This window comes from Pipra filicauda, unplaced genomic scaffold (genome assembly GCF_003945595.2).
Source record: "Pipra filicauda isolate LSUMZ 115617 unplaced genomic scaffold, ASM394559v2 scaffold141_size4267151_pilon, whole genome shotgun sequence".
Lineage (NCBI taxonomy): Eukaryota > Metazoa > Chordata > Aves > Passeriformes > Pipridae > Pipra > Pipra filicauda.
The window spans coordinates 2,879,795-2,892,401 of record NW_024103896.1 but is presented as its reverse complement, the minus strand read 5'-3'; the positions used below and the strand labels follow the sequence as shown (position 1 = coordinate 2,892,401).

The following is a 12,607-nucleotide window of genomic DNA, read 5'->3' as shown; positions in this document are numbered from 1 at the left end:
AAGATCAAAGCAGCTGGTATGGAATTCTTTAAATCCACACAATAAATGTCTCAAGAATTTTACTTGGGACTAGGCTTTGGACCAAAGGTCTTCACCATATACATGGTTTAAAGGCTGTCAGCCTGAGAGGATATGAATGGATAAGGAGCAGAAAGGAAGTGAGTAGTGACACATGCTAAAAGGGTCTGGGATGTATGCAATTTTGCAATTTTGAAAGAGAAGATTTCAATCTTTGTTCTCAATTGAGTCAAAACAGCTTCTCTGTGAGAACCCAGTAACTCAGGAGACAGTTGCCTTTCCCTGGAACTTGCTCACTGAGTGCATGTGACAGATATAGGACTTTCCTGTAATAATTTATGAGTACCATATGCTGCCCTGGTTATTTTGGTTTTTGGTGCTTACAGTATAAATATATTGTGTTATCCAACAAGGTGTTATCCAGATACAACTGGGAAAAGAATGAGTTGAGATGCTTCTCACCCACCCCTCCAGAGCAATCTAGAGTCCACAGGGGGCCATTGTTTGGGTTTGTTTGGTCTCTAGGGATCCTTCAAAACTGAGAAGTTCATAAATAGTTGATTCAGCAGACAAAGAAGGAGAAAGAAGTGATGTGGGATTTTAAATTTTGTTTTCTGGTGAAGGAAACACCACCAGAGAAAACCAAGGAGTAGGCTTGGTAGGTGCCTGAAGAATACAATCTTGCCTAGGTGAATGCTATCACAGGGGATAACTGCTCAATTTACCTATAATAAATCAAATCAGGATTGCAGTGGTGTATTGATCTATTAATCATAGAATCATAGAATCATAGAATCGATTGGGTTGGAAAAGACCTCCGAGATCATCGAGTCCAACCCTTGGTCCAAATCCAGTCCATTTACTAGATCATGGCACTCAGTGCCACGTCCAAGCTGCGTTTAAAAATCTTCAGTGAGGGTGAATCCACCACCTCTCATGTCAGCCCATTCCAATGCCTGATTACTCTCTCTGTAAAGAATTTTCTCCTGATATCCAACTTAAATTTCCCCTGGCGGAGCTTAAGCCCGTGCCCCCTTGTCCTATTGCTGAGTGCCTGAGAGAAGAGACCAACCCCCACCTGGCTAGAACTCCCCTTCAGGTAGTTATAGACGGTGATGAGGTCACCTCTGAGCCTCCTCTTCTCCAGGCTAAACAACCCCAGCTCCCTCAGCCTCTCCCCATAGGACTTATGCTCCAGTCCCTTCACCAGCCTTGTTGCTCTTCTCTGGACCCGCTCCAGCACCTCAATATCCTTTCTGAACTGAGGGGCCCAGAACTGAACACAATACGCAAGGTGTGGCCTCACCAACGCAGAGTACAGGGGAAGGATCACTTCCCTGCTCCTGCTGGCCACGCTATTTTTGATACAGGACAAGATCCCATTGGCCTTCTTGGCCACCTGGGCACACTGTTGGCTCATGTTGAGCTTCCTGTCAATTAGTCCCCCCAGGTCCCTTTCTGCCTGGCTGCTTTCCAGCCACTCTGTGCCCAGCCTGTAGCGCTGCAGGGGGTTGTTGTGGCCAAAGTGCAGGACCCGGCACTTGGCTTTATTGAACTTCATCCCATTGGAATCAACCCATCTCTCAAGTCTATCCAGATCCCTCTGCAGAGCCCTCCTGCCTTCCAGCAGGTCGACACTCCCTCCCAGTTTGGTGTCATCAGCAAATTTGTTTTTTAATGAACTGGCAAGCAATAAATTACATGTTCAGGATCTTTCTCAGCAATGTATGGATAAGCTACAATATTGGAGACTTAGGAAACTTTACAATACACCTAGAAATTTCTATACACCTAGAAATTTCTACACATCTTTCCACAACTATTTCTATAAAGTCCTAAACATACACACAGACACACACACACACACACACAGAGTTGCTCACAGTCACAGACATACACTCACACTGTCTTCCTAGGCAGTGGGTCCTGTCCTTGCACACTGTTAAGGCACAGGTGCTCGAGCTTCATGGTAAGCCGTGCTTCCCTGGAAATCTGCTAATCTACCAGTCAATGAGAAAACCACAGACACACTGAGTACTCACACATCCCAGTGAGGGCACCTGCACTGCACTGCAAGGCCACAGTTGGGTGCAGGCTCTTCAGGGTGTCCAGCAAGGAGGATATTCTGCGGGGCACATATGGAGGTTAGGATGTTGATGGGACATCTGTCAGTGTCAAATCTGTTTTGTCTGATGCCCTGTACCCATGGCTAAGTGTCTCACCACTGTTATGGATTTTCATGCTTCTTTTAGTCTTCTTTTCTATATGACTCTTATTTCAAAAGGCTCTGTAATTCCTTTTCTTCCTCCTTCACATGATCAGGTAAACACCGGCTGAGGTTTTGGGTGCTCCTTTTACAGAGGCTGTTTATTGGCACACACCTCTACCCCCCCCACTGAGGGTGACACATGGTGATCTTACAGAAAGACAAGAAACTCACTAAGAGAAATGTTTGTGTCAACTCACTGATTTTTTTTTTCCTTTTAAAGATTTTTCATCTGGCTAAAAATGTAAATATGTACATATATAAACTATTATTAAAATTATTTTACTATCATTTGACCTTACAAATATTAACGTATATATACATATATGCACACATACAAAGGATTCTAGAAACTATAAATTCAATTTCCTTCAAAATTCTGAAGGGAAAAAGTGAAATGAGATAAATTTCATGAGAGTGAAATAAGCTGATATGAAGGTTATTAACCTCAAGTTAGAGTTTAAGAGGCCAAGACCTGAGGTGAACATACTCAGAGATGCTAGAAAAGAGGATAGAGGTATAAATAATCCTGGAACCATAGCATAATGAATCTTTCTAACATACAGCAGGATATAAAGGTCTCCTAAAATGAAGTTTGTTGTATGCACATATAGAATAGAATCATAGAATCGTTAAGGTTGGAAAGGGCACAGCTATTAACTTAACAATGCCAAGTCCACCACTAAACCATGTCTCTAAGCACCACATCTACATGGGGTTTTTTTATGTGGAAGCAATGACCCTTTCAGGCCACAAACGTCAAAGGAAGAGCAAAGGCACAAACCTGGTAGATTAATAAGTTGCCATTTTATGGAGTCAATGGTAGAGCTTCGGGCTTGCATCTTGCCTGGGTCTCCATAGAACTTTAGACAGCATGATTTGTGAGGATTAGTAAAGTGGAGAACTGTTGGCAAGGAGGATAACATGACCAACTCTGCTGTCACTTGGCTACTGCAAAACTTACAGTAAGGGAGAATATTGTGTCTCAGTGGAAAATTCTGCAGTGCAACTGTGAGTGTTCATTCCAGCTGTACTTCATTATAAAGTTTGCCTGATTATTGCAATCACTCTAAAGATCTCTTAAATGGCCGAAGTGACTCTATCATTTGTGATTTGTGGCTAAGAGGCAATTTTGAAGTTTCTAGAACAAACAGGAAGGAAATTATTTTTATTTTAGGAGTATGACTCAGCAATGGATCAGCAAAACCAAAAAGGCATTGATTTTTCTAGTCATCAGTGAAGCAAGAGGTGGGGTTTCACTGAAAATTTTAATTTATGCCCTTGTCTTTTTTCTCTATCACAGATACTTTTCTTGTGTTGATATCTTAACATTGGCCAAAATAGCATCTAATACCGACGTAAATAATAGAGCAAGGAAGGTAGTATCCAAATTTCAAGATGTGCAATAATTTGGTTGTAAAACACTCTTTTGTTTGCTTGTAGAAAACTCTTTCTTCTTTCTCAAAATTTTCTTTTATTCAGCCTTTGAGACAAGAATAAAAGAAAAAAAAAGAATATACAGGGACCTAATTAACTTCTTTTAAATGCTTAAAGACTTTAATCTACATTATAGGTTATTTATCCTGCCCAAGATAAACAAATAAACAAAGCATATCTAAACTGTGCTATAGGATTTATATAATTAGAAAATATTTTTCTAGTTATCCAGTAACAAGATCATAAAAGTGGTATAAAAATAGAAATACCAGTTAGTTGGTATTGTTGCTGTTGTTCTGCTTTTTTAATTCCATGTTTCACAATGGAAGCCAAAGTGCATGTAGAAAGTTTTCAAAAAAAAATTACTTCTATAATATGAAATTTGTTATTCATAAGTTATTAATCAATAAGTCTAGGGACAATGTATATTAGGTGAAACATGATTTTCAGTTATGGAACATATAAAATAAGACTGAACACACATTCACTAATTGTATTGAACTGTGATTTTATTGAAGCCATGTCCAATGTTTAGGGCATGGTGATAAACGGTAGATTATTAAGTTGATAATAACTCACAGAGAAAGTTTCCACAGCTCCAGTTTAACTCCAAATTATTTTTAAAAGTCTTTACATTTTCTGCAGATGATAAATCCTTTATTATTGACAGGATCTTGTGGAAGCTGTACTGCAGTACTGTCGTGTCTCAACTATTTTCTTTCCTGAAGCTAATATTAGGTGGCTTGCATTTGTACATTGGATATTTAGGCAATGAGAGTACTGAGCTTTTCTTTAGTTTTTTAGTCATCCAGACTCTTCTTTAGTGATCAGTCTGAGAACTATTCCATTATGTCATCCTGCAGCAACTGTTTAAAGGTCTTTGTTGAAAATATGGACCTGGCTAGAGAGAGCACATTTAGTAATTTATCTCCACTTCCAAAAGTATCAATTGTGACTCTATTTTTCAGATGCTTTTGATATGATTAAAAATTGCATGAGTGACCCTTGAAATCTTCACTTTGGTCTTCCTTATTAAATCATCACTCTGCTGTTTTAACACTTTGTATACTGTGTTGTAGGAGTAGACAACTGTATTGCTCACAGCTGGGCTGGAAACATGATCTGGAAGCATGTAACAAGGATATCCCCAAATCTTCATTAGAGGAATAATCAGGAAGGCAAGATTAGCAAAGTTATATTTGGTGCTTTTTTTAGGCATTACAAATATGTGAAATCTGTATTTGTGCATTCTACCAGTCCTACCACTATCTCTAGAATTTATTATTCTTCTTCTCCAGAAGATGAAAAAGAAATGAAGGTGAAGGCAATCACTTCACAGCAGCCCTCCAGATCAGTTTCAGATGTCATTATTCGGATTTTCGTCTTGTGAGCAGCCCCATGTCCCTTTTTCCAAGACTCACCTAGTTTGATTGCTTTTAAATCTGCATTCAGCAGTCACAGCCTGACTGGCTTAGCACTCAGAATGAGATTTGGCAACTCTTGCACATTACCTCTTTCTGTATAACAGCTGTGCTAAGCTCACGATTAACATGGCATAGGCCATCTATGAAATTTTAAGTGCTAGCTGGCAGCAGGATGGCCACAATTTGGCTCGTGTTTCTTATCTTTGACACACAGAATGACAAAGTGATTACACAAAACCAGTGTTATATTTAGAGAAAGATGGAGGGCTTATTTCTGTGTCGGAAGCTTCAAAATCATAACAGCAGGTCTTATCCCAGTGGAAGAGCAGTCTCAGAGCAGATAGACTGTAGAAGTGCTCTGATCTCTGTTGGACAGTAAGTGGAACAGATTTCAAAGATGCAAAGACAAGACTGACTAAAAAAAGTGTTTGAGCCATAAAGATAAAATTACCTTGTCATTCACAAGGAAAAAATATCTATTACTTAAATATTTAAACTTTAACACAAAACCTCTACTGATTCTATTTTGCCTACATTCTAGTCCTCTTGCACAGAAGCCCTAAAGAGAAATGTAATTAGGCAACTGCATTTACGTTTCTACAGAAAAAGCCATTTTTCCTATTGTGGGAATGTGAAAGAATCTGAGTTTCAGAGTAACCTAAAAATGCTGGAGTGCTTTACCATCATCAATGTCAAAGCAATTCCTGTCCAGGGGGTTGTTGTGCATGACAAATAAACTATATGTATGATAAAATCCACCAAAAAAAAAATGTTATGCGATGAACTTGTATCAAACCTGTCCATGTCAGACACAAGCTTTGTAAGAAATTTATTTCTTCTTAGACTTTAGTCTTATGTTAAAAAAAAAATAGAGCAGTATTAATGCACTTCAATGTTTTATATCTTACTGAAAGATGTATGAAATGTATGAAAGGGTGTGAGATGGGTGTTATAGATTTCCTTGTGCATTCTGTAAACTATGCCCAAAAGAAAAGATTCAGATGGAAACAGCTGCTCTTCATTAACAACACAGAGTACAACTGACATTTGAGGACAAATCCAAGTAAAAGCATGCAAATCCCTCTCAGCCCTAATATATATAGGGTGCTTTATTGATAAAGAATTCTGGTAGGGTTCATCCTGAATCCTTTTGATTCCTGGGTCATTTCTTCTGCATGCAAAAATTATTAGTCACATCCAGAAGAACCACACACTAGAGTCAATATCATAGCAAATCTGAAGGGAATGCTCTTAGTTTTCCAGCTGCTGGAGTGGATTATCCAGCTGCATGTCCAACAGATTAATGTGAATTTGCACGAAGATAAACATGTTTATGAGAAGAATTCCTATGGACTTGAAGAAAGAGCATGAGGAAGTGGTCTTAAAAACACAAAATAGCTTCACTTTACGGGTTGGGAGTAGCATGGGTCTCCTTTTAGCTACATTCTAGTGTTGAATTTTGTCATGTCTGAATTTGCAAGTGTTACACCATTTTCTAAAACTATGATTAAGTTTCAAATATGTGGGATGTAAAGCTTGATCTCATTCATTCATTTTTCCATTTGATTAGTACTCAGTCTTTTCTAATACAATCATCTAATTTGAGTTAGAGAGACCTGTTTATTCATTCAGTAGGTAAAACAAGGCAACTGATTCACAAATATTTTAGCAAATGTTAGATCTGAACATGGCAGGCTAAATTTTGCCAGGTTTCATGAATATACAACAACTGCTGTGTACTTTCTGAAATGGCTTGGGTCTCCAAAAGCTTACTCAGTGAGTAATTTGTACTTGAAGCATATGGTTAGTTATTGGTTTCACCTGTGTCATCAGTGATGAGAAACAATATGACAGGATGTGTAATATTAGGTGATGTAACACAGAGCATGATCAAATCTCTTGGTTTCTCCGTTGGCTTTTCTGTCTTTTCTGCAAGCCTTCTTGGCTCACGTTCCTTCATGTCACCTCCAAACTTTGGGGTAAAACAAATGTTTGGCTTCACTTCTCTAGTTTGGAAGATAGTAAGTGGCTGACAGCAGCTGAAGGTAGCTAGTGCATCGCTGCCTAAGGTAAATACTTGCAGAAATTTCTTCCTGAAATCATTACCCTGACCTGTAGGAATTGGGTTTGTATTGTCTCTTCACTCCACTGAGGAAGTTGTCCTTGGTCCTTGCAAGCTTTTAACTCATAAACCAAGGGACTTTTCTTCCCACCCCATTCTGGTCCACTTTACTCCAAATGATACCTGCTATACATAAACTAAGTGAAGACTGCTAGGAGTCTCACATAAAACAAAATCTTTTGACACAGTAGCTCAGGGGAGTGATACATAACAAATACATCTCAGCTGCAGGCTGAGTCACTCAGCAAAGTAAATAGAAATATCCCCTGGCCACAAAAGTAATACAAAAAAATGCCAGTTTACAGAGAGTTAGAACCTGCCTTCTGTATCCCATCTCTACCTGTTCACCAGGTGGTGGAACTGAAGGATCAAAAGACAGAGGGCTTGAACTGCAGCTTCTCCTTGTGTAAGTATCCATACCAGTCTTTGGTGACAGTCCTCTATACTCTGTCCTGTCAGACTCTCACGTGGCTGTTCCATCATTAATAATTTTAATCGTGGGGTACATTTTATGTATCCCATGAATTTCTAAGTACCGAAATCCCAGTTTCCTGCCTAATTGTTGGTGCCTCTAGCATCCCCCAGACAAGTTCTATAACTATCTTATGAATTTTTAATTAAAAAAAATCTTCACCATCTAGAAATATAAAATTTTTAAAGGCTGGTAACCTAAAACAAACTTAAATTAAATAAGACAGAGGTACTTTACTCTCTGTATTGTTTATATTTAATGAAAGAGAACACATTTCCTTAATTTATCTGAAGCCAGCATGTTCTCCTGTCTCTTGCATTGCAATGTTGCAGAATTTAGGTCAAGTATATCAAGCAGTAAAGGGGGGTTTGCAAGTAATCCCATGGAATAGTTCACGAGAAATAGCCCATAGTAATTGCATTAATCAACCACATTACTGTTTGGCTCCCAATGTAATGCAGTATATCCCAAGGTTCCAAATGTACTCCATGCTGTGTGAAGGTGTAAGTAAAAGAAGGTCTCTGATCCAGCAGTTTTAATGTTAACAAACATTAAAACCAATGGATAAATTGAGCAATGTAACCAAGAGGTGCAAGATGGAAAGTTCTCCAAGGAAAATAAAGTTTCTTCACCGCTGACTGAGACATGCTAGAATTTGGCTAGCTCAAGTTATATATTCCCCTCTATTAACACTCAAATATATGTAGTGGGTTTTGAGGTCCCAGTTCCAAGGGTGATGGGAATTGCATGCTGTGGGGTAGATAGTCATTGATCAACTCCCTCCCACTGTTTTGTGTCTGTTTGCCAAGAAGCAGGATGCTGCAGCCACTTGCGGCTGCAGAGCTCCTGGACCAGACCTGGCTTGAATCAGGCATAGCAGAGGGAGGTCAGATCTGCCTGCTCTTCTCTGTGTAAACATATCCTCTGATAGAATAAAAAATGCAAACTAGCCATTTCTCATGTCTGATCACTGTAAGTGCCACTAGAAACATCTCAACATCACAGGCAAAACTGAACATAATCTCCTCCTGGATTAAGGATGGGAAGCTTAAATCTTGTCCTCCTGCCCTGGGTAGCCCAGTAGGACTGAGACAGGAGAGAAAAAGAATTACAAGATTTGGAGTTTCAGCTTCCTGTTAGCCAGGTTAAGCAGCAGCCATAGATGGTCCGAATACTCTATATCTTTCGTTTCACAGCAGCAGTATTTTCCAGCGTGGCCATGTAGAGCTTTGGCTTGGTCAAAATAAATGGAAGAGTCATGGTTATTTTGCCATCTCTTGGCACTCTGTTGTCCTTCACAGCTGCTTATAGGGTCTGTGACTGGAGCTGATCCCAGTCAGGCTATGTGAACAAGACCAGTGGTGTGGGGTTTTTTTTAAGAGGAAAAAAAAAAGAAAACCCAAATCACAGACATCTTTGAACAGTTGTATTTACAACCTTGTAACTATTTCCAAGAAACCCCATGACATCTCTTATATTTACAAAACAGATTGATTTTCATTTGTTGCACAGTTGCTTAAACACTCCAGTAACTGAAATAAAAGTGTCCACCTAAGGTGTAAAAAGATGTCACACTAAAAGAACATTTCAGGTCAAATAATATAATATGAGAAGAATTACTCCAGTAGAAAACATTGCTCATTTGATCTGCTAGAACTAACAGGAAGGTCCCCTATACTTCCCAATTCCCCCCTAACCGGAAGTGGTCTGGTACAATCAGATTTTAAAACCACTTTCTTTAACCTCTAATTTGGTAAGAAATGCAGAATACTCCTCTCAGTTAGTTTCTGATGCCAGTTTCTGTCCTGATATTTCTAATAATTAATGAAGTAGTCCTCAGGTGTATCAAAGAAGAGATGCTGATAAATGAACCACTGTGACAGCTATACTTCTTTGGTCATTACAGATTGCAAACAGCAGACTACAGGGCATGTGAGCTATGCACAGAGGGTAACTTGGTTATGTCATGAATCATGTAACAGAGGTGGTATGCAGGAAAACCAAGAGTTTGATCAACAACAGAGAATCCCCCAGAGCCTTTCTTTTGCAAGAAACCCTCCACTAGAAGAGTATCATGACACTGATTCTCTGTTTTAGCCAACAGGAAAAAGTAGGAAAATAATAAAATGAAAATTATTGAAATGTGAAAGTATACCCTGAGCAGATTTCTTCTTACTGAAGTGGAGATGTGCCAGCCATTTCTTAAAATCCATCATGAATATTAAAATCATTATCAGTGCTATGTGACGGGAGCTCTGATAGGACTTGATGGCTAGCAATATAAAACAAATAGATCATTATGGATAAGGCAAGCCATGGTGATCTTTAATGGAGATGCAAAAATTTCTGCTAGCGTTATAATGCAAAACTAAATCCTAAGAAAGGCCAGGTCATTTCTGTCACTTCTCCTGCTACTTTTAACCCTGTTTACCTCTCTTCTGGTTCTGCTCTGCGTTTGGATTTACTGAAGGTCTTTTTTCCAAACGCCAGCTTTTTTAGAAAATGATGTCTGAGTTTGAAGAGACTCTCGTTTGTGATCTGTGTTAACACATGGTGGCCTGATGAAGTGTCTGCCAGGTCTTACCCATGGTCACACTTTATTATCTCCATGTACCTTCTAGGACAACAGAGATTGTTTCAAAACCAACTGAGCCTCACTCCATTTCCTAAGCAGTGGAGCGTGGACTCCCTCTAGCCTCTCTAATGATTTCTGCAGCAGAAATACATTCATTCAGCTTCTCTGAATTTTTCTATCTTGCTTGGTTCATTTTCCAGCCTGCACCATGCTGACCCCTTTTCTAGCTTTAGGCAGCCTCCTGTAAGAAGTGGGTTTCCAGGTCAAAACACAGCTCTTACTGGCAATCAAAAGTGGAAGACTCTCTAGAAAAATGCCATCGTTTACAGCATTGTGCTTTTTTGGAGTTACTCCCTCAAGGCCTGGATCTGGCCAACTTGAGAGCATTCGCTAACAGGATGGGCAGCCCAGCGTTTCAGCCTTTGTGATGCTGAAGGCATTACTCACAGCTGAGTATCTCTAAACAGCTGAGCCTTTTGGTTAGGAGAGATGTGCCACACTAGCTCAATTCTAAGCTCAATTAGCAGATAAAAATACCAGAATGACTCCCATGGCTGCCTGGAGGGCAGAGGCTTTTGGCTTGGACAAAGTGCTGAGCAGAGGAAGAGATGGGGATTTTGATTGTCTCATCTCCCTGTGTAGAAATACTGTTATCAGAAGTTGGAAAAGGCATGAAGAGGTATACAGCCCTTTCAGGGAGGAACTGTACCCTAAGGGAAGTGATGACACAGATTGTCTCCCCAACACCCCCAGACAATCCTGGTGCACTAATGTACACTGGGATGAACTGTCATCTCCACTTACACAAGGATGGTGCTGGAGACAAGTGAAGCAGCAAGCTGCAAGCACCAGGAACATCTCACAGCTACCCCAGGCAACTTCTAATGCCAGATTCAATCCAAAGCGTTTCAGCATTCACACAACTGAGATATCCTAGGACACCTCAAGAGGTGCCCTGGGACAGTGAGAAATCATCCTAGCTTTGCCTCAGAAGGTGTTGTTTATGGACACTGCCTATTTGCCTTCACTTTTGCATCACAGATACACTCAGAGATAAATCAAAATGCAGTTTTTAAAGATGCTCTATGCCTCGGTGCTTCAGGGTGAGCTGTCAGGGTATCCTGTTTCCAACCTTATGGGTTTGCAGAGTGCCTCAACCCTTGGAGTAAACAGGAGAGATGCACTCAGTGCTCAACACTTATAACTGGGCCACTTATTTAGTTACTTAAATTTGAATCGAGGCATTTAATTTTGGGAACTCAGGCTCAAACATTTGATAATTGTGGTTTTAAAATACTTCTTTCTCTCTTTTTTTTTTTTTTTTTTTTTTTTTTCTGGAGCTCCAAATATGCAGGCATTTGGCTTTGAAACTGTGATGTGCATAAATTTAAAAATACAGCCCTTGTCAGGTTGCTTATGCAACATCTGATACCCATGTTGCCATGGTTAGTGGATGCTTTGGGTGAAGGCTATGGCAACTAGTCACATATGGTATTTGTGCAGAGCTGTGCACAAGAATTGCATATTAAATGACAAATTTAAGTGAATATAGTCTGTGTCTACCAGGAACTGAATATGCAAATGCTTGGACTGAATTGCCATTATCCCAGGGAAAATTCCCAATTAGTTCATTAAAAATTTAACCATGCAGCACACTGGCTCCTGTTCCTACTGTTGGTAACAGAGAGCAGAGCTAAGTAACAAAGGCTCCGTGCAAAAGCAAACAGAGGTTTCAGGGTGGTGTGGAGATATTATAAAACAGCATATATATCTTACAAGGTTATATGGAAGAAAGTCACTGTTGGCATCTTTATTTTTCGGAGTTGTGCAAAAGTTAATGATGTGGCAAGGAAACTACATAGTTCAGAAAGAAAAGCAAGATATTCAAAGAACATATGTATGCTGTTTCTATGGGCATCACTTAGGTTTCTTCTATGTTTTCTTTGTTCTGTACAAAAGTCTGATGGGCATAAACTGAAATAAGATATACCAGTTGTGATTTTTCCTAACGAATGGGTGCCTAAACATTGCCTCACTTGAATATCCTTTCCCATAAGCTATGTGGATGCATCAATTTTTTAAAAAAAAAATTTTTTTTCCAGATTTAAAGAGTGAAATAAATACACAGACTTTCAAAAAACAGAATTATGTTTCAGTTGTGAAAAAATACCTTCTAAGGGGAAACTAAGGAATCACTGTCTTTCTGAATTAGCAACTGTAGCTGAGAGAAAAAAAGTATCAATGCACTTTTTTTGAAAAAGCTGCAGAAGGGCAAGTATTGAACAACTATACC

The 12,607-nt window shown here is 39.4% G+C and overlaps 1 protein-coding gene across 12 annotated transcripts in view; it reads left to right on the top strand.

Moving 5' to 3' along the window:
* The window catches only part of DLG2 (discs large MAGUK scaffold protein 2), a 995,087-nt gene that overhangs the window by 316,208 nt on the left and 666,272 nt on the right, over positions 1–12,607 (top strand). The window lies entirely within an intron of this gene.